This window comes from Medicago sativa, chromosome 6 (genome assembly GCF_051527215.1).
Source record: "Medicago sativa cultivar Bolivia chromosome 6, Bolivia_mono, whole genome shotgun sequence".
Lineage (NCBI taxonomy): Eukaryota > Viridiplantae > Streptophyta > Magnoliopsida > Fabales > Fabaceae > Medicago > Medicago sativa.
In genome coordinates, this window is record NC_140754.1 from 58,304,465 (window position 1) to 58,324,013 (window position 19,549).

A 19,549-nucleotide genomic window follows, 5' to 3' on the forward strand; every position below is an offset into this window, starting at 1 on the left:
TCCCTCTAGCTCTCTTTCTAGCCTCCTCTTCAAACCCTTCTTCTCTTGTCTTTCTCTCTCTACTCTATCTCTTCTCAATTGTGAAATGTTGGCGAAAACCTATTTCTCTACTAACAAGCGTTTATATAGGTTCTATTTAATTGGCTAAACTCACAACACCTTAATCGGCCTAACCCATTTCTATTCTTACCCAAATGTTACTACTCACTTAACGGTAAAAATGTAATACTAACGGTCACTTACTGGTAATAAAATAATTACTACACTCACTCTAGTAACTTAGTAAAATAACAACTCTCACTAAGCACTAAAAATAATCCTCAGCAAAATTACAAAATTACCCTTACTCTCAAAATGACCAAAATACCCTTCTAACACCGAATTCTACGAATCACAACTAAAAATACACACAGAGGCAAATAATCACATAAGAGCACATATAACACACATAAAATAATTAAAATAAATCTAATCGAAAAATCGGGCTGTTACATAGTGCAGGTGTTGAGCCCATAATGTGCGCAGAAAACCAATTTAAGTTTCCTTAATGTAAAGGCATTACTAAGAGAGTGAAATTGTACCTAAAAATATAGAATAACAAAATGATACTTAGAGAAGCAACATGATGTGCCATGGAAATCCCAAAATCGGACTGTCTTGTTTCCCATAATATTAAAGCAGGTATGGAGTATGAATAAAATCTAGCACCATACATATACAGCCCTTTCAATTTTAGTCTGAAAATTATAAATGGTTAAATTGAAATTGCATGCAACTGAAGTCTGAAACACAATAATTGGGAATATCAATATTAATCTTACTTAATCTTTTCATCTGGCCATATCTGATCCCCTGGCCCGACCCAAAAATATTTTGTATCAGTAAACCACAACTCATCATATGTTACAGACAATGCAAATATTTCGGCCGATAAAAAATAAACACATTTCCCTGGAAATTCCTTAAACATACTAATCTTCTTTCTCTGATCTTCTGTCTGAAAATCAAGTGCTTCTTTCCCATTTCCGAAAATCAATCTTCTGGCAACTTTCTGCAAATTTCACTAACTTTAGATTGACTAGATGTATAGAAAGAGAAGATTCATTAAAGGTATAATTTAGGCAGAAACAAGTAATAAGTTGAGTCCATCATTATAAACAAAGCATGATAAGAGAAGATTCATTTAGATATAGACAGACATGAAATGTGATGAGTCATAATTTAGTCTATTTTTATGCATTATTTAGTTTCGTTTTATTTAGATTTAGTTTTATTTTATTTAAATATTATTTCCTTTTTGAACTATTTTACTTCAATTGTATATTTTATATTTCAGGAATGAATATATGACGGAAGGTGTATTGGAGCAAAAGAAAGGAGTCTGGAGCTGATTTGGAGCAAAAATACGAAAGATTCGGAGACAAAAATACTCTCCCCCAAGTCAATGAAGGTGAGAAAAACACAAGAAGGGGGGTTGAATTGTGTTTTGAAAAATTCTTCGTTTCTCCTAAAAACTGAACACATTGATCAGAAGCTAAGTGAAACAGCTTCTGAAGTGATAAACAGAATCTGAACGCAGCCGAATAAAACAGAGAGAGAAGAAGAAAGACACAAAGCAATTATACTGGTTCCTTCCACAATCCGGAAGTAGTCCAGTCCCCCTTGCACTTCTAAGGAGATTTCACTAGAATGTAATATCTGATTACAATTGCTCAAGCACACAGCAAGAGACTTCCTTTGCTCAAGCACACTTCGCAAGAGTCTTCCTATGCTCAAGAACACAATCAAGAGACTTCTATGCTCAAGCACAACTGCAAGAGACTTCTAGACAAACAAAATTACACAGAAAATTGTTTGAAGTTAAACACTTGATATACAATCAGAGGTGTTCACAATACAAATCCGATATAGACTCAATAACTTAAGAATTTCTAAGATGAAAACTTAAGAAATAGAAATTCTAAGTGAATGCAGAACAATTTCAGCAGAGGTTTGACACTTGTAAAAATGTTGTGAGTCTTTCGTTCAGCATTACCAAATCTCTAAGTCTTCACTCCTTTATATAGAGGTGTGAAAGAGACGTTGTGAAATTGCCAGCACATCAAAGAGTCGTTGTTGAAACTTGATCTTTCACCAATGATCTTTTGCCTGATTTGGTTGTTGTCCTATGAAGAATAAATTTGAAATTCATTCCTTATCCAAAGGAACATCTTTGTAGGCGAAGCCGTATTCTGGTGTTGTTTTCCTGAGTAGTGGAGAAGGTGGTTTTACGGTTCGTACAATAGTACAATGCCGACGCTTTCGTCCAAATTGCAAGCACATGCCTTCAAACACCTTTAAAATGACCGTTGCAAAGTTCCACTAATCTTCTGCTGTCCTTTGATGAATTTTGATCCATGAAACAACTCTTGAATCCTTGAATTTTGCAAATCCAGATGATCTTCAGCTTCTGGTGAAATAGCTTCTGATGAGGCAACTTCTGATGTTTTAGCTTCTAATGATGACATGGCGCTTCAGGACTTCCAGTCTTTAGGAGCACTAGTCTTCAGGAGCACTTTACTCTCTTCAGGAGCAACTTGACTTCAGGAGCGCTTTTTGTCTTCATGAGCACTTTACTCTCTTCAGGAGCAGCTTGACTTCAGGAGCGCATTTTGTCTTCAGGAGCATATTGCCTTCAGGAGCGTCTAAGCTTCAATTTCGTTGATTCCTTTTGCTCTTTATTTGTTCTTCAGTACCAATTAATGATGTAAAAAATTTAACTATGGTCCTGTACACTTGAACAAATATTAGCTAGTCCAATTTACAATTTTTAATACCTTGTTATCGTCAAAACTCTTTAAGGTTCATTGTTAAACACATTTTGTTCCAACAATCTCCCCCTTTTTAATGATGACAAACAATAGTATTTAAAATTGATCAATTGTTGTTAATCTAATTAACGAGTTGACTTTTGGGGTTCTGAGGTTTGTAAGCTTAGAGTCTGAGGTTTGTAAGCTCTAACTTCCCCTGAGTCTGATAGTCTTTAAGGTGAGGTTTGTAAGCTCCCCCTAAGTTCTATCCAGAATAAAAATATCAGAGCTTAAAATTGAAAGAACTATCTTATAGATAAGAGGAATGGTTCAATTAATTTTATTTGAAATTTTGAGACTCCCCCTTTTTGATACACCCCTTTTTAGGTAAAACACAAAGAAGTTTTTCAAAATATTTCAAATATTATTAATGGGGTTCAGAGCCTTTAAATACTATCACATATACTCCCCCTTTTGTCATTAACAAAAAGAAATAAACAAAAAGAAGACATGAGAATAACATAAAATAAAGGTTCAGAGCATTATATAAGCATATTAACCATCTTCTCAAAAGAAAATAAACTAATCAGAGCAGGTCAATCAATATAATCAGAGCAAAAACTAATACACACAAGATATAAACAGTTAATGATATTCAGAAGCGAAAAGAATTCAGAAGCATATATAGTCAGAAGTGAAAACTAAGTCAGAAACAGAAATAAAATCATATAAATCAGAAGCCTAAAGAGACAAAAACAAGCTAAAGGTGTGCAACTAAAGGTTTGGCTTATTTTGGCTCTCTAAAATCTTCTTCAGAATCTCTTGAGTTTCATTATATTTTCGATTCATCTCTGACTTGTTCTTCTCCTCCCTGATTCTAGCTTTCTCCATTTCAGCTTCAATTCTCAACAACTTCTGATTCTGTTCTTGTAGCTTCTGCTCCAATTCCTTATTCTTCTCTTTCAGCACCAAATTCTCCTGAACTAGAGCCAGGTCAGGTGCAGCATTCATCAAATTGATCTTTGAAAGGAATGACAAGTCCAGATCCTTTGGGTGAATATAGTTGGGAAGAAAATCTTCAGGTTCTCTTCCTCTGATGCTTAATGGATTCTTCACCCAAGTACCAAGGACTTCTATGTCTTCCATATCCTCATCAATCCCATTAATCCAGTTTTCCAACTTTTGCTTGGCTTCCTCCTGAGCTTGTAGACATGAATCATGTAGAGTTGAAATCAGATTGATGACTCTCTCCTTGATCCTCCTCCATTGCTTCTGATAGCTGATCTTGTGACCCAAGTCACTTCTGCTTTCAATCAGCCTGTGAACTTCAGAAGTAATGTCCTCCCACACACCTTGCAATACATGAGAGTCCAGGAATATGGTGGGTGGTGAAGGTTGTTTAGAGGATTTTGGAGGGGCTATGGGGACAATGGCTTGGTTGGATGATGATTGGTCATTGGTAGTTAGGATGTTGCTGGTTGATGGTTGGTCAGGATCTATAGCCATGGCAGAGGCATGATCAGATTGATCATTCTCAGAGTTAGTATACATGTTTGTGGCTAGGGAGATCCCATCAAAACGGGTTATTTGAAAGGGTACTGAAATTGGAAGTATTTGGGTTGGCTCAGGAACAGGATGTTCAGGAGCAGCAATTTCAGGTTCATGTTCAGGTTCAGGTTCAGGTGCAGGTCCAGTAACTGGTTATTCAGGAACAATGTGTTCAGGAACGATCTGTTTTGGGCTTGTTGGGGAGGTCATTTGTGGTTCAGCTGGGGTAGGTGTAGGTTGTTTTTGTGGTGAAGGCTGTTCTGGTTCAGGTTGTTGTTGTTGGGGGCTTTCTGAAATGACTTTTTCAGAAACGGATGCTTCAGGAGCCATTTCAGAGGCTGTTTCTGAGTTTGGATTTACCTTATCAGGTACAATCATGTTGAGTGGTTGGATGTTAAGAGGTTGAGGGTGATGGCGAAAAATACTATCAATGACTTGGTCTCTTCTCTGAGCCATTTCTTCTAATTTCTGATTAATTATATGACCAACAGGCTTATAGGTACTTGACTGAGAGGCCTTTTTGTAGGTCTTGGTTGATGTTGGCTGGCTTTTTACTAGTTTTGGGTAGCGATGACCTAAGGGTTTATCATCATCACAGTCAGAAGATGATGATGATAATGAGGTTTCTGGAGAGGATGAAGAAGTGTTGCTGGAAATCTCATGAATTACAGGTTCTGTGTGAGAAGGATCATTACCTGTTGTAGAAGGGTCTGAACACTCAACAGTCCTTTTCTTGTCATCCTCAGCAGTACCAGGAATTATAAGAAGTTGTGAAGCTTCTGTCATTACCATCTCTTGAAGTTTAGAAGCGATCTCCACAACTTTTCCAACAGCTTCCGATGCAGCCGTAGCAGCTTTTACTTTCTTAGTAATATGAGGAAAATCCTTGATCCTTCTTACTGCTGACTTCCTCTTTTTCTTTGGTATAGCTGGTTGAACAGGAGCAATCAAAGAAATGACAACTTCTTCAATTGATGCCATTGCAGAACCACCAATTTTGAGCTTGTCAGAAGCAACTTTTGCTTTCTTACCAGATTTTTCGACTTCCAAATATTCTTCTGCAGTCATCTTCCTTTTTGACTTTCTGCCTCTGGCACGTGGCAGAGCACCACCATACATCTCTTTAGGTACATCCTCCAACCTGATGACCTTGTTGGTTGCCTCAAATTGATCCTTGATGTAATACATCTGCACATCAAGAGGTTCCTTCTTCCAGATAGGTGGAAAATCTTTCATAAGATCAGACTTGGCACTGGATTCACTCAGGTCAGTTTCAAGCTTGGTGACAGAGCTGATAAGATTCATATGCTTGAGTGTATGAGCATTGATGAACTTCCCAGTCTTAGTGTCAAGCAGCTCATCTGTAAAGGCTTCAACACTACTTAGTCTGTCCAAAACACCTCCTTGATAAAATATTTCTAATAAGAGTCTTCCATAAGGTACCCAGGGCCTGTCCTCCAACTGACTCTTTTTCAGACACTCTATCAAATACTTGAACATGTATTTTGGCACATTCACCTTTTCCTTTTTGATGAAGTGCTGGAGAAAGATTTTCTGTGCCAAATTAGGTTTATCATTTCCACCACATGGTAGCAAATTCTCATTCTGAATCTTCAGAAGCAACTTCTTTTCCATGTCCAAATCAGGATACTTTCCTTCCTTCGTGGAATTGTATATAACCATGTTTGCTTTTTTTTCCAGAAGCGTTCATCAGCAGCTCTTGAAAGATCAATTCCTGAGTATTTTCCAGAAGCGTCTAAACTGAGTACAGATTCAATCTGCCATTCTGCAATTCTTACTGGAATACCACAAATACTTGACCTGATTTCAATGCAAGTAAATGGCTCAAGTCCGATTTCTTCTCTAGTCTTCCCTTCCAGTTCTGGATAAAGCAAAACCTTTTGCCTTTATTCAGTTATAGACGCAGCTTTGTCATAAATTTTTGCTCTTACCCAGAAGTGCCTAACCAGGGCTTCTTATGTTGGTCCATTCAACATCTTGAAGTATTGCATAAGTCCTTGCTCTTCAGAGTAACTTTTGATCCAGCAATCATGAAAGGCTAGAGATGAAAAATCCACCGGATTTTCTATCTGAACCATTAAATCCCATTCCTCTAGTTTCATTGATCTTCCTTTGAAGTCATAGTCAGGGTCCTCTTGTGCTGTAGATTCTGGATTGTTCTGATGCGAGCTTGATGATGCCATTGATGAAGATTGAAGAAGATTTTTAGGGTTCTAAGGTTTTTGCCCTTACTTCGCAAGAGGTTAGAAAGCAAATGTGTTTGTTGTGAGAGTAGTGTGTGAATTGGCAAAGTGTTAAATGTAAAACGATTGCAATTCAAAAGAGACAAACAAACATAACATTAATGACAAATTGGGGGCGCGTGAAAGTACTTTTCAAAGCTATTAAATCATCAATGCCCTTTAAAGTTATACACCGATACAGATAAGTCACGTCAGAATTTCTCAGAGTAACTACCAAGTTAGTGGGCCAGGGGTTACTAAATAAAGTAACTCCCAACGTTTCCACTAACTCAACTATTCAGGAGCATAAAATCCAACTTCTGAACTTCAGATTCTGACGTCATAATCAGAAGCATGTTTTCCTCAGAACCTCAATAAAGAGCTTCTGATGGGCCACAGCTTCTGAACTAACTTCAGAACCTAAAATCCTATTCAGGAGCAAGCAAGCATTTAATCAGACACAAAGTGCATGTTCAAATTTTTCTTTATAAAATCAAATCTTTCAACAATTAAAGGCTTAGTGAATATATCAGCCCATTGATTCTCAGTATCAATGAATTGTATATCTAAAATTCCTTTTTGAACATAGTCTCTGATAAAATGGTGTTTGATTTCAATATGCTTAGCTCTTGAATGCAAAATTGGATTTTTAGACAAAGAAATAGCAGCAGTATTATCACAATAAATGGGAATACTCTTAGCAATTATCTGATAGTCTTCCAACTGATGTTTCATCCAAAGTAGTTGTGTACAACAACTTGCAGCTGAAATGTATTCTGCTTCTGCTGTAGACATAGCAATAGTTGTTTGTCTTTTGCTAGCCCAGGATATAATATTATCACCCAGAAATTGACAATTGCTACTGGTTGACTTTCTTTCAATCCTATCACCAGCATAATCAGCATCACAGAATCCAATTAGCTTATAATCTAAGGATTTCCTATAAAGGAGTCCAAGATTAGTTGTTCCTTTCAAATACCTGAAGATTCTCTTGACAACAATCATATGAGATTCTCTAGGATCTGATTGGAACCTTGCACACAAACATACACTGAATAAAATATCTGGCCTAGATGCAGTGAGGTATAACAAAGAACCAATCATACCTCTGTACAACTTTTGATCTACTTTAGCTCCTTCATCTTCTTTGCTTAAGGTGCACGTAGGATGCATTGGAGTGTTCATCACTTTACAATCTTCAAGCTTGAACTTCTTCAGAAGCTCCTTTGTATACTTTGATTGATGAACATAAACTCCATCTTTGCATTGATTTATTTGAATGTCAAGGAAGAACTTCAGCTCTCCCATCATGCTCATGTCAAATTCATCCTGCATTAACTTAGAGAATTCCTTGCAAAGAGATGCATTAGTAGAACCAAATATTATATCATCAACATATATTTTCACAACAAGAATATCTTTCTCAAGGGTCCTTCTGAAGAGTGTTGTATCAACCTGTCCTCTTTTAAAATCATTTTTGATTAAGAAATTACTTAGTCTATCATACCAATCTCTGGGAGCTTGTTTCAAGCCATATAGTGATTTCTTTAGTTTAAAAACATGGTCAGGATATTTAATATCCTCAAATCCAGGAGGTTGCTTGACATAGACTTCTTCTTCTATGACACCATTAAGAAATTCACTCTTTATATCCATTTGATATAATATTATGCCATGATTAACTGCATAGGAAAGAAGTAACCTGATTGCTTCCAATCTTGCAACTGGAGCAAATGTTTCAGTGTAATCAATGTCTTCTTGTTTATTGTATCCTTGTGCAACAAGTCTTGCTTTGTTTCTTGTTACTTCTCCTTGCTCATTCAACTTGTTTCTGAATACCCATTTTGTTCCAATAATGTTCTTGTGCTGTGGTTTGGGTACCAGATCCCACACATCATTTCTTTGAAATTGATTCAACTCTTCTTGCATAGCTAAGATCCATCGATCATCTGAATGTGCTTCATCAACTGTTGTAGGTTCAATCATTGAGATTAGTCCAATCATTGACTCTTCTTGTCTAAAGTATGATCTTGTTCTTCTTGGACTATCTTTGTTTCCAATGATTAGCTCCTCAGGATCTGAAGATTTGTGCTTGAATGTGTTTCTGGGAGGATCTGCTTGATGTGAGTCATCTTGTGCTTCATCAGAAGCAACTTCATCTTGCGCTTCTGATGTAAGTTCAGCTTCTGGACTTTCTTCAGATTCAGCTATCTGATCAGGTTCTGGAGTAACTTCAGGAACCTGTATCTCTGCAAAACTTTCACCTTGCTTTGAAGTTTTATCTTCAAGCTCTTTGTCATCAAATTTAACGTGCATAGATTCTTCAACACAAAGTGTTTCTGAATTATACACTCTGTATGCCTTTGGCCTTTCAGAGTAACCTAAAAAGATTCCTCTTTGGGACTTGGCATCAAATTTCTTTAGGTAGAGCATGTTGTTCAGAATGTAACATGTACATCCAAATTGATGAAAGTAAGAGATATTAGGTTTTCTTCCTTTAAAGAGTTCATATGTTGTTTTCTCTAAAATAGGTCTGATATAGATCCTGTTCTGGACATAACATGCTGTATTCACTGCTTCTGCTCAAAAATGTTTTGGTAAATTGTTTTCATGGATCATGGTTCTGGCCATTTCTTGTAAAGTTCTATTCTTTCTCTCTACAACCCCATTTTGTTGTGGAGTTCTAGGAGAAGAGAATTCATGGACAATTCCATGTTTTTCACAAAAAGCTTCAAATGGCTCATTTTCAAATTCTCCACCATGATCACTTCTGACTTTCAAAATCTTTGATTCTTTTTCAGATTGAATTTGAGTGCAGAAGCTACTGAATACATCACAAGCAACATCTTTACTCTTTAGGAATTTTACCCAAGTCCATCTGCTATAATCATCAACAATGACTAATCCATATTTACTTCCATATAAGGATGCAATACTGACTGGTCCAAATAAATCAATATGGAGTAGTTTAAAGGGTCTGGAGGTTGAAACAATGTCTTTTGTTTTAAAAGATGATTTCACAATTTTCCCTCTCTGACATGCACCACAAAGTGCATCTGAATGATAGTCAATGTCTGGTAGCCCTTTGACAAGTTGTAACTTACTAAGCTTAGAGGTTAATCTCCAGTTAGCATGTCCCAACCTTCTGTGCCACATACATTTCTTATCATTCACTGATAGAAGGCAAATCACCTTATGATCAGCCAGTTCAGAAAAATTGATTTTGTAGACATTATCAACTCTCTTTCTCTTGAACACAATGGATTTGTCTTCCTTGTTGATTACAGTACAGTTGGTTTTCTCAAAAAGCACATCATAACCATTATCACAAAATTGACTAATGCTCAAAAGGTTATGTTCAAGACCATCTACCAACCATACATTATTAATTGAGGTAGAGGAATTACCAATAGTTCCTGTACCTATGATCTTGCCAGACTGGTTGCCTCCAAACTTCACACTTCCTCCTTCCTTCATTGTTAGGCTGAGGAAACTGGACTTCTCTCCTGTCATGTGTCTTGAGCAACCGGTGTCTAGGTACCATGATCTTTGCTTTGGTGCTGCTCTTAGACATACCTGCATCATTGACATTTTCAGATTTAGGTACCCATTGTCCTATGGGTCCTGGAAGGTTAGTACTTGAGGCTTTACTCTTCACTTCCTGTACCTTGTGCTATGAGTTGGATTGATTCTGATTAACCATCACCTTAGGTTTTGGTACTTCAGAAGCAGTAACTGTCTTCTTCTGAAACTTAGACTTCAGAACCTCAGATTTTGGTTTCACCAGACTCTGAGGAACAGGTTCTGATCTCTTCAGGATCCTTATCTTTGAAGTCTTGGAATCAGATTTGATCATAGCCTTTGGCTTAGAGTTCTTTGGCTTTGAGATGATCTTAGCCTTAGAGCTAGAAGCTTTAGGTTCTGATTGAACAACGGTTTCCAACTCAGCACCTTCAGGTACAAAGAAGGTTTTCAATCCTTCCATGATGCATTCACAACATGCTTTGAGACTGATTTCATTAGGTTTTCCTCCTGAAAAACCAATCCCTTTTCCATTGTTTCTGTAAATGCTATAAATCATAGAAGCCACTCTGCTTCTGTCAATGCCAGATATGATAAAATCTTCAACAACAATTTCATGATTGCTTAAAGGTTTTTCATTACACTTTTCTTGTAGTTTCTGACATAAGAACCTGAGCTGATCTTCATAAGTTTTACACATGAAGTCAAAACTCCTAAGTCCTTGTTCAGAAGCTTTCAGATCCAATAGAGTTGATTTTTGCTGTTTTACCAAATCATCATATTTTTCTTTTAAATCCTTCAACTCATTGGTTCTTACTTCAAAATGTGTAAGAAGTTCTTTAAGTGACTCAACAAGTTCATCTCTGGGAATTTTAGAATATACCTCATTTTCATCTTCTGAGTCTGAATCTGGTCCTGCTTCTGAAGTTGTTGTAGCTACTAACCTAACAGCTACCTTTGCGTCTTCATCAGCTTCCTCTTTATCAGGTCCAGATTCACTTCCTAAATCATCCCAGGTTGCCATTAAACTCTACTTAATCTGCTTCTTGAATTTGCTTGGTTTGAATGTTGACTTCTTTGACTTGTCCTTTGACTTTTCCTTCTGAAGATCAGGGCAATCAGCAATGAAATGTCCAGGCTTCATACAGTTGAACCATCCCTTTTGATCTTCTTTCCTTGAGCTTCTGGAGTTACTCCTTCTGGTCAGAAATTTTCTGTTCTTCTTGGCCAGATACTGAAGTCTGTTCGAGAGCATGGCCATTTCAGCAGCATCTGGTTCAGAATCTGAACTTGATGGTTCTTCTTCTTCAGATTCAACTACTTTGAGAGCTTTTGATGACTTGCCTTTGGATGGAAGTGCTATTGATTTACTCTTCTTAGTAGACTCATGTTCATTAAGACTTAACTCATGAACTTTGAGTGAACTAACAAGATCTTCGACACTTAAAGTGTTTAAATCTTTAGCTTCCTCAATGGCAGTTACCTTTGGTCTCCATCTAGCAGGCAAGCTTCTGAGTATCTTGCTCACATGGTTAGAAGCAACATAACTCTTCTTTAGAATCTGTAGCCCAGAGACTAAGGTTTGAAACCTTGAGTACATCTCCTCAATAGTTTCATCATCCTTCATCTTGAATAACTCATACTAATGTACAAACATGAGAGCCTTTGCTTCTTTGACCTTCTTAATGCCTTAATAGTTTGAACAGAGAGAAGCAAACATAGCTTTAGCAGTGGACTTGTCACTCATCTTCATGTATTCTGCTTTAGGAATGGCAGTGACAAGTGCCCCTCTGATAATATGATGCTTCTTGTAAATCTTCTTCTGAGCAGGAGTATGTTTCTTTCTATCAACAGCAGCTCCTTCCTCACCAAGAACCAAGTCATTTCCAACACCTTCTTCTAGTATGTCCCAGAGTTCTTCGTCTAAACTCATGACATAGCTATAAAAGTTGGTTTTCCACCAAGAGAATTCTTCAGGGTCTCCGTTGAACTTTGGAATCTTTCCAACACTGGATTTCTTGTTGTTGTCATAATCATATGCAACAGTAGTATGGTCAGGCCCAGATCCAGAGCCAGATGGTCCACTAGACATGTTTTTCTCAGATCTTTGACTGTTACACTGTTAGGTGTTATCAACAGAACCAAGGCTCTAGATACCAATTGAAGGTGAGAAAAACACAAGAAAGGGGTTGAATTGTGTTTTGAAAAATTCTTCGTTTCTCCTAAAAACTGAACACACTGATCAGAAGCTAAGTGAAACAGCTTCTGAAGTGATAAACAGAATCTGAATGCAGCGGAATAAAACAGAGAGAGGGAAGAAGGAAGACACAAAGCAATTATACTGGTTCCTTCCACAATCCGGAAGTAGTCCAGTCCCCCTTGCACTTCCAAGGAGATTTCACTAGAATGTAATATCTTATTACAATTGCTCAAGCACACAGCAAGAGACTTCCTTTGCTCAAGCACACTTCGCAAGAGTCTTCCTATGCTCAAGAACACAATCAAGAGACTTCTATGCTCAAGCACAACTGCAAGAGACTTCTAGACAAACAAAATTACACAGAAAATTGTTTGAAGTTAAACACTTGATATACAATCAGTGGTGCTCACAATACAAATCAGATACAGACTCAATAACTTAAAAATTTCTAAGATGAAAACTTGAGAAACAGAAATTCTAAGTGAATGCAGAACAATTTCAGCAGAGGTTTGGCACTTGTAAAAATGTTGTAAGTCTTTCGTTCAGCATTACCAAATCTCTAAGTCTTCACTCCTTTATATAGAGGTGTGAAAGAGACGTTGTGAAATTGTCAGCACATCAAAGAGTTGTTGTTGAAGCTTATCTTTCACCAATGATCTTTTGCCTGATTTGGTTGTTGTCCTATGAAGAACAAATTTGAAATCCATTCCTTATCCAAAGGAACATCTTTGCAGGCGAAGCCGTATTCTGGAGCTATTTTCTTGTCTTGTAGCGTAGCACAAAATAGAGTAGTGGAGAAGGTGGTTGTACAGTTTGTACAATAGTACAATGTCAACGCTTTCGTCCAAATTGCAAGCACATGCCTTCAAACACCTTTGAAATGACCGTTGCAAAGTTCCACTAATCTTCTGCTGTCCTTTGATGAATTTCGATCCGTGAAACAACTCTTGAATCCTTGAATTTTGCAAATCCAGTTGATCTTAAGCTTCTGGTGAAATGGCTTCTGATGAGGCAGCTTCTAATGTTGTAGCTTCTGATGATGATGTGGCGCTTCAGGACTTCCAGTCTTAAGGAGCACTAGTCTTCAGGAGCGCTTTAGTCTTCAGGAGCAATTTACTCTCTTCAGGAGCAGCTTGACTTTAGGAGCGCTTTTTGTCTTCAGGATCACTTTACTCTCTTCAGGAGCAGTTTGACTTCGGGAGCGCTTTTTGTCTTCAGGAGCATATTGCCTTCAGGAGCGTTCCATTCTCTTAATGATCCCACGCCAGGAGCAATATGCCTCTGTGTAGTTCTTGTTCATTAGAGCTCCACCTGCAGCTGCATCAACAGACATCATAGTGGTATAGGACAAGCCATTATAAAAGGTGTGGACAATAAGCCACTTCTCTAGGCCATGGTGGGGACAAAGTCTTAGCATTTCCTTGAAACTCTCCCACGCCTCATAGAGAGATTCCTCATCTTTTTGATTGAACCGTGTGCTTTGGTCCCTTAGTTTAGCAGTTTTAGATGGTGGGAAGAATTAGGCAAGGAATGCTTGCCTCATTTGATCCCATGAAGTAATGGAACCGACTTCAAGAGAATGGAACCAAGCGCTAGCTCTATCCCTTAAGTGCTTTTTGTGAAGGATTCGTCGTTATGATGAACCAATGATCCCAAGGCTCTTTTATTTTATTGTTATTTATTTTCAACCAACTGAAACCACTTCTTTCATTACTTTTCTTCTCCTCTAATCATTCTTTTAAAGTTAGTTAAATTGAACAACTCCCTAGTGGAACGATACTCTTTTTACTACTACTTCGATAGACCGTGCACTTGCGGTTTGGCCTATCAAGTTTTTGGTGCCGTTGCCGGGGAGTTAACTAATTTAATTAACTTTTCTTTAGTGATTAGAATTCTCTCTTCTTCTTTTTCTTTTCTTTTTCTTTTTCTTTTTATCTTTTTATTTTTCTGTTATCATTAACTTCTTGGGTTCTCAATTTTTTATGCGAAAAACCAGAAATCGAGTGGTAATAATTCCCGAGATCGAAAGGTATTTGCATAAAAGAAAGAGAGACGCACGAAATAATACCGCCATGGCTGATCACACTCTCAAAGCGTATGCAACGCCGTCTACGGCTGAGCCACTGCTATACCTTAATTTTGGACCTAAAAATACTAGCTCAATTCTTCTTTTCTTGCATTTCAAGTCATTTGAATTTGTCCTTGATCAATTGCACCTTCCTCTACATCTTATTTCAATGTTATTTGCAAAATTCATGAAAAAGGGTATTTTAGTCATTTCCTGCATTCAAATTCATTTTAGTCCTTGAAAATTGTTTGTGTCTTTTCATTTGATTTGTATAAGTCCTTGTTTCACTCTCATGTTAAAATCCATTTCAAAAAATTACATTCGAAGTCATTTTGAGTCAGTTTAGCCCCTAGGGGCATTTTAGTCATTTCCTATGTTAAAATTTCTTTCAATCTTTGAAAAGTTGTCCCTGAGTCCTTTCAATTGGTTTGAATGAATTTTTGTTTAATTCCAGGTTAAAATCTATTTCAAAAATCACATTTGAAGTCTTTGAGTCAGTTTAGCCCCTAGGGGCATTTTAGTCATTTCCTGTGTTAAAATTCCTTTTAATCCCTAAAAATTGTCTCTGAGTCTTTTAATTTGCTTGTATAAACTCTTGCTTTATTTCCCTGTTAAAAAACCGTTTTAAAAATTGCATTTGAGTCATTTTGAGTCATTTTAGTCCCTAAGGGCATTTTGGTCATTTCACATAAAATTTTGACAGAGAGAGGTTACTTTAAAGTACCTCATTTAGTAGTTGGTTCATTTTAGTCCGTTTTGTTATTTTTAATCGTTTCACTTTACGTTAATTTTCAAATTACTTTTTTTAATGCAACTTTAGTTAATTTTGCATTTTAGTCCTCAAGTTGTTAAAATTGCATTTTAGTTCATTTTTTGTCCAAGAAGTTAGTTACGCCGCATGTCCTACTCCTATTGGTCCAAAAATTCACACATCACCTATATAATGGGTCCCATGGTCAAAGAGTCAACACACTAATCATTTTTTCACAAATACACAAAAATCACAAAAATCAATTTTCTTTTCCCTCTTTCTTCTCCAAATCGCAACAACCTCCATCACCACCATAACCAACTTTTTCCACCACCTCTAACCTCTATAACAAACTCTTTCCACCACCTCTAACCACCCTAACTAACTTCTACCACCACAACTTCATCTTCAACCTCTCTCTAACCACCACAATCTTCTTCCTCCACCATCATCATCAACAACATCCACCATTAAAATTCACCACAAAACCTCCATAACCACCACAATCTTCATCTCTAACAAACTTCAACCACCACAATTAACCTCAAACCTCCACAAATCCATTACTAAATTCAAGGATTCATCCAAAACACTCATCATCACAAACCTTCAACTCCACAAAAATCACATCCATAAACAACAACCTTCAATCAATTCCATTAACGACGAACCGGAATCGGACGAAGGAAAGGAATCCAATCGAAGCAAAGGAAGAAGAGAAACAGCACCAAATTCGAATACATAAGAAGAATCCGGAGCCATTCAAAGCTTCGTCAAGCATCAAGGTATTGTTCTTGATCCAAGCTTTTTATTCCACTCTTTTTCCTCCAATTTGTGCGGCTGTATGCGTTAGATGTAGGTGGATTGATTGTGTTTTGAATGTTTCCGAGTTCATATTCGAAAAGAGGATAACGATCCGGTTTTAAAAGTGTAAAAAAAAACCGAATCGGAGCTCGCCGGAATCCGGAAGTGTCGCCGGAGTTATGAATTTTCCGGCGAACCTTTGAAGATTCCGGCGAATTTCTTGAACTTTCCGGTGACATTCATGAGGTTGAAGATGAACATTTTAGAGAGAGAAGAGAGAGTTTATGTAGGCTTTGGCTTTAGAGAGAGAAAGTTTTGGTGTTGTGCTTGTTGTTTCACGTGAAAAGCTTTTTCTAGTTACTACTTGTTGTGTTGTTTTATCCTATGCGCGCATGACCACATTCATTCCATGTTCCTTTGCCTTCTTGATCGTTGGATCAAGGGTTGATCCAATTGGATCAATCCTACGGTCCCTGATGCTTTCTGTTTGGATGTGGATCTTGTGTGTTTGGGCCTGGACTTTTGTTACTACTTTCTCCATATTTTCTTGCTATATGCACACTATTTCTTGCTGAATACACCTTTGCATGCCTAAAATCTCTTTGAAAAATTCTAAGAAAATTCCTATAATTTTTCTAGTATATTTTGATCAATTTTGATATATTGCATGTCAAGATTGATCAAGAAATACTAGAAAATTATTTTGCCTTGGTTTAATGCTTTTTCTTTTACTTTTTGTTGAAAAATCTTGATGAAAAGCTTGTAAAATTTGGTGAGTTCTTTTTGCATTTGTGTTGATTGATTTAGGATTGTTGCATGTGAATTTTTGTATGCTGAAATTTGTTAGGAAAATATACTTGTAGGATTTGTTGTGATTTTGTGTTGTTTTGTCCAAATTTTATGAAGTTTTTTGCACTTTCTAATTCCAATCTTTTGGCTCATAATGATTGTGTTTTGTTGAATGATCTTGGAGTGTTGTTTGATGCTTGATAAGTAGTGTTTGGGGCTGTTTTGAATATGTGATAATTGGATACTTACATAGCAAGTTACTTGATGTTTAAATGTGTGAATTAATGCAAAAATAGGCTTAATATCACACCATAGTTTCTTGACTTGTAATTTTCTCATAACTCTCACATTGGGACTGAACCTAAACCCTTTGAAAAATGCCAAAATGAAGAGTTATGAGTCTCTTGCATTTGCCTTGGAATTTTGGTGTTTTATTAAGTGCATTTTTGCTACTTTTTCTTGCATTTTTACCATGTTTTATGCTTTATTTCCTTGCCAATTTTTCTACTATCCTATGCCTATTATTACTAACCATTTGTTCATTGTTTCATAAGCATCTTCCATCACTTTCATCTCAATTCTTCATTTCTTTCCCTTTACACTTTTATGTTGCTTTAAATTTCATTTATGTGGGATTAAGTTCCCACAAGGAAGTAGTGTGTATGTAGGGAAATGATGTAATATGGACTATGGACTATGGACACTAAAAACTCACACATGCACACACCTCACTTTAGATGTATGGCTAGGATGTGCATGTTTAGATGTATGGTTAGGTAATTGCATGTTTAGATGTATGCTTAGGTTTTACACTTAGAGAAAATTCCAATTTTCCAAACCAAAAAACTTGAACCATCTCACTCAAATTTTTTTTCAAATAAACTCTTGGAACACATTCCAAGTGAATTTTTCTCTTTTTTTTCTTAATAAAAGCATCAACGAAACTAATTCCAACTTTGACTTGTTTTTGCAAATAACTAATTCCAACTTCACTTTTTCCTTAATCTCATGCCCTTGGAGGCCTCCTATCTCTTCTTTCAAATTCCATTTTCCAAAACTTAAAATCAAACAAAAAAATCAAAAAAACAATTTTTGAAGAGAACTACAGTGGATTTGATCCCTTAAAAGGGTACGTAGGCAAGGAAACAATATTCCTTCAATTCAAATAAAACAAAATTCAAACATCTTCTTCTCCCTCCAATTCTTCACTTAGTAAACTCTTAGGTGTAAATATCATTTTTCAAATAGCATTTAAAAATAAAGCGCGCGCGTAGAAAATAAAGACGGTTCCTATAGGATACTATAATCGTTATGGGTGCCTAACACCTTCCCGTAGCGAAAACAACTCCCGGACCTCGATTCTTAAGGGTTTTCTTATTTTTCCCTTCCCAAGAAAAAATGAGATATCAAAGGTTAAAAGGTTCAAACGTAATCAATGTTTGACACCCGAAAACCAAGATAAAACAACCACAAGCTATTATTGTGTACCCAACGGTTGAGGATGACAACTTTGAAATCCAGCCTGCCCTACTTAACTTGGTGCAGCAAAACCAATTTTCGGGATCCCCCGCCGAGGATCCCAATCTTCACATCTCTGTTTTCCTACGAATTAGTGGAACCCTTAAGGAGAACCAAGAGGCCGTAAGACTTCATCTCTTTCCCTTATCCTTAAGGGATAGAGCTAGCACTTGGTTCTATTCTCTTGAAGTCGGTTCCATTACTTCATGGGATCAAATGACGAAAGCATTCCTTGCCCGATTCTTCCCACCATCTAAAACTGCTAAACTAAGGGACCAAATCACACGGTTCAATCAAAAAGATGAGGAATCTCTCTATGAGGCGTGGGAGCGTTTCAAGGAAATGCTAAAACTTTGTCCCCACCATGGCCTAGAGAAGTGGCCTATAGTCCACACCTTTTATAATGGCTTGTGTTATACCACTAAGATGTCTGTTGATGCAGCTGCAGGTGGAGCTCTAATGAATAAGAACTACACGGAGGCATACACCCTGATTGAAGACATGGCTCAAAATCATTACAAATGGACCAACGAGAGAGCCATCACTAGTTCTTCACCCTCCAAAAAGGAGGCAGGTATGTACGAAGTCTCTAACTATGATCACCTAGCTTCTAAGATTGATGCACTAACTCAAAAATTTGAAAAATTCAATGTTAATGCCATCAATTCTGCTTCTACTCCTTTTTGTTAAATTTGTGGTATAACTGGTCATGCTGGTGAAGGAAAATCGAATAGAAGAATGGAGTAGAAGTAGCGAAATATTTTCGATTTTCTTTCCTTGGATCATTACAAAATTCAAACATGAATCTGTGATTCGATTGTTACCTCGAAGTTCGGAATCTGAACGTTGGAAACTGGAAACTGGAATCTCGATCACAGCCAAGCAAGCAGCAACCTGCAAAGCCTCTAGCAAGTCCACACGAACAGTGCTCCTCATAAACTCGATGCTATCCAATGAATCGGAAGTGCAGAGAAGAAGGGTTGCTCCAAAACGTGTAACCAAAAACTTCAGCACTAGAGTTCTATTTATAGAACTTCTAGTGTGCTCTGCAAGTCAGAAGTCACTATTGGGCTTCAGTAAGCCCAACAACGAGTTTAGTAATTTCGCTAACTAATTAGCGTTATTTACTAAACGCACCCCTTATATAAGTCATTATTATATATTTCTCTTTTGATTGTTCTTTGTGTGTGACCCTATAGGTTCTATCACATTGGCAATAATATTAAATCTAATATTTAATATTATAAACAATGAGCGGTATCTCGGAACACATCATTGCTACCCAAGTAACAAGAATGTCAAGTGATCTGACGAAAC

General features: G+C 37.0%; 2 non-coding genes across 2 annotated transcripts; one reads left to right on the forward strand and one right to left on the reverse strand.

The window, feature by feature from the left end:
• Positions 1-13,690: 13,690 nt before the first annotated feature.
• On the forward strand, positions 13,691-13,797 carry LOC146915920 (small nucleolar RNA R71). The gene has a single exon (XR_015017107.1). It is a non-coding gene; the product is annotated as a small nucleolar RNA R71 (small nucleolar RNA).
• A 4,699-nt stretch (positions 13,798-18,496) lies between these two features.
• LOC146915921 (small nucleolar RNA R71) lies at positions 18,497-18,603 on the reverse strand. The gene has a single exon (XR_015017059.1). It is a non-coding gene; the product is annotated as a small nucleolar RNA R71 (small nucleolar RNA).
• Positions 18,604-19,549: the final 946 nt, after the last annotated feature.